Source organism: Eretmochelys imbricata, chromosome 2 (assembly GCF_965152235.1).
Source record: "Eretmochelys imbricata isolate rEreImb1 chromosome 2, rEreImb1.hap1, whole genome shotgun sequence".
In the NCBI taxonomy this organism is placed as follows: domain Eukaryota; kingdom Metazoa; phylum Chordata; order Testudines; family Cheloniidae; genus Eretmochelys; species Eretmochelys imbricata.
In genome coordinates this window covers 90,648,122-90,651,691 of record NC_135573.1, presented here as the reverse complement: position 1 = coordinate 90,651,691, position 3,570 = coordinate 90,648,122, and the positions used below count along the sequence as shown (strand labels likewise).

The following is a 3,570-nucleotide window of genomic DNA, read 5'->3' as shown; positions in this document are numbered from 1 at the left end:
CTGCAGAAAAGGAAGAGAACATATTGAAGACTGATTGCTCAGGGGTCTGTCAGCTCACTACAAGGGAATTACATTCCAAACACCTGCCCAGTTGTAAAAAGATTAGCTGTTTGGAGAGCAAGAGCCCAGTTTTCAGCACTGCCAGTTTGACTATCCAAACGCAAATCCTGGATGTGCCTATGCCTTCCAAAGATATTCCTGTGTTTTCATATGATACACACTGAAGAAATTTATTAAGTATAATTTATTAAGATTATAATCAAACATGCATATAAACACATTTAGCCTTTTAACAGGTTGGCTGCTGGCAATCTAGTGAAAAAGCCCCTGGAAGTTGACTTTCAATTCTTAGATACTGGTGCTTGAGAAGTTTTATAACCCAGGCCACTTCAACTGCTTTAGGCAGTAGCAGATTAGATAGCCATTTAGGAGCCTTGAATGTGGCTCTAGAGGCGTTGTTCAGTGATTAGACAGAAAACCCCAGGTTAGACAAAGAAAATGATATATAAGTGGGGTCTGTGAAGACAGATAGCAATGCCTGGGTATCTTTAGGCTACAACACCTTGCTCTTGCACCTCAGATGAAATTATCTCCAAATTAAAAAAAAAAAAAAAGCTCCATTTCTTGCCCACAAGCCTAGGTAGCTTTACATTCTCTGAAGCAGCAAATCAGGGGATTCCAAGTGGGCTTGTTTTAACAGCCTTACTGACAGAGCATGTGAAAAATCTCTCAGTTTACAACGTTTTACTTTATAGAGATGTTTCATAGCTGCATTGTACTTGAGCAAGGCCCCATTCTCTTCCTAAGACTTGGACATTTATGTTTAGACATGCTAGAAATTACTACTTTTCAGCATCTATGTATATATATGTAAGATAGAACCTTTCACCTCTAGGTCAATAGTTCAAATTATTATTGTTAAGCACCAACCTGATGATCAAACCCTTATGAACACAGAGGAATCCTGGACTGGTTTTAAAGTTTAGATGACTGAACTGGTCCTGTCTGATAGTTAATAGAACTCACTGCCAGCTAACAGCTGCAGGTAATATGGTTGGTTTTATAGTATAGCCCATCTACTAGGAGCTAGACCACGACCATCACAATTGGTACTCTGGTTATGTCTACAGAACATCAAAAGGCAAGCGCGGGGAAGTTTGCATTCCCTGTGACAACTAGTGAGGGGAGTGGCTCACAATCCATCCCATTACCACTGCCCTTAGAGACCAAAATACTCCCCTGGTTTGCACTAGGAAACAGAGACCCAGGAATGAGATCAGACGGTAACTTTAAAGAATAATCATTTCAACTAATGGTATATTTTAATGTTACTATACACAAAATAATGGTGCACTACCAGGACTAGAAGACCTAATTAGTATTTCCAATTTATGAGTTGGAAAAACCAGGTAAAATATAAACAGAAAGTTTTTAGCAGAAAGAATATTATGCACAGTATTATCAGGTTAAAATACCCAGTATAACTGCATGAAGGGTATTTTGTAAGAGCTGCTACTTTATATATTATTTGTACACATTCACATATATAACCTGTACTGCTGATAACCAAATACTGCATTATGCAATGCATCTGTCCTCGGAATTATTTTTCTTCTTTTGGTGCCCAAGTGGCAAAACTGTGAACTTTTGTTTTAAATCAGCAATGTAGCTTGTCTACATGAATATACAGTTTGAATCAAGCTGGGGTGTGAACACTAGCCTGCTGTGGAGATGCTGTGTGCATCACACATGTAATTATGCTGTGTGCATCATACATGTCATGTACAGCTTTATGGTAATAACAAAGAACAGAACTCATCCCTCCTACTTCAAAAGCACAGGGCCCTGCTATTTGAGCAACAGAGAATCTCCATTAGCCTCTAGGAGTATAGTGCTTATTATACACAGCCAATTTCTGATTCCACCAAGCAAAGTACAAAGTAGCCAGTTCACCACAATGTTTTGGTGATGCCAAGTTACATTTGGGACTCTACAGCAGCATGTTAAAATATGTGTTTTCAAAATGTGGTCTTTTTTGTGCCTTGGCAGATAAGCAACCATATAATTTTAGGAGATTATCCATCTACTGAATTTTCAACTCAAAACTCTATTCTGAGGAGTCATATTAGACTTTTATTAAGAGAAGTGAGTGTCAACTCAAGGAAAAATACACACCTTTATAATAACATTTAGCAGAAGAACCACCATTACTATGCTAGAATACAAGAAAAATATTGATGTTGGATCCCTATAATTATGAACAGGTCAAGATTATTAAGAACACAACAGATTCTTCTGAAAGGAGCTAAATATGCTATTCTTGGAATACAGGTCAACGTATCCAGACAGTAGCTGCTTCAAGTCCAAGAAAAAATTATTCAGATTTTTCAAAATAAAAAGCAGAATAACCCAGATTTGCCCTGCTGCTGTTTTTGTAGGGCTGACCCATTGTACTGAAGTAAAACATCAGCAGTTGCAGAATCCTGTGTACAAAACATCAATATTTGTTTGGGGAGAATTGTAAACAATTGATGAATGCTGGGTTCAACACTGTGAGGAGGAAGGATAGTCTTGTGATTAAGCACAGGACGAGGAGCCTGGCGAGTTTCCTATGAAACAGAGACCTTGTGAAATAGGACATACTGCCATGAACTAGACATGTGACCTGACCTGGAAAGGAAAGAAACATTTTGCTGAGGCAAAGAGCTGGATTTCCAGCCTTGTCTTGGTGAGCCAGACAAACAGCTCTTCCTGCCATACCTAGCTAATGTTTTCATAAATTGGAAACCAATGGCCTAGTTTTCACAGGTACTGAATACCTGCAACTTGAAGTCAGTGGGGATTTCAGATAATTAGCACTTCTGAAAATGAGAGCGAGAAAATGAAATGCCCACCTTCTGATACTTTTTAGAAATATTAGTCAGAGGTGTTGTTAAATATAAACACGTTTTCTTAACTAGTCTGTGATAAACCTGTGTATAATTAAGACAATCATCTGAAATAGAATTGGTAGCTGCAGCCTGGGTCAGCAGAGGGAGAGTTTTGAGAGTTGCAGCGTACCAGGTACAGTTACAGAGGGCTACAAGATGACACGACTTTCACAGGCTACCAAAGCATCTTGTGCAGCAGTAGTAGGGGGCTGATGTGCCAGACTAGTGAACATGACTATAGGCTACCAAAATTACAATAAAGAATGTGTAAGTAATAAAGGCAGATTTTCCAGGAAATGTAACAGAGCAGAGCAATCAATCAATCAATAAATAAAAAATACAGACCATAAAATTGGAAAGAAAAGTGTAACAAAGATAGCGAGATGAAACAAACTTCTTCACTCTTTGAATCATAAAATGTTCAAGGTTTCTCTTTCTAATTTGCTTCAGAACAGTATTTAAAATGTGAAGTAAAATGACTACTTCAGTCTTACTCGCCTGACAGTGGCACAGTGCAACGCCTTAGGAATATTTTGACTAGAAAAACTTTCACTTGAGCGGGCTGACATTTTAAATATCCACATAAAGGATTGGATTCCTCCATTTTCTTTTAGACTGAATAATGGAAAGAATAGATATG

The 3,570-nt window shown here is 38.1% G+C and overlaps 1 protein-coding gene across 2 annotated transcripts in view; it reads right to left on the bottom strand.

Moving 5' to 3' along the window:
- GNAL (G protein subunit alpha L) overlaps positions 1 to 3,570 on the bottom strand; it is a 325,074-nt gene that overhangs the window by 1,970 nt on the left and 319,534 nt on the right. The window lies entirely within an intron of this gene.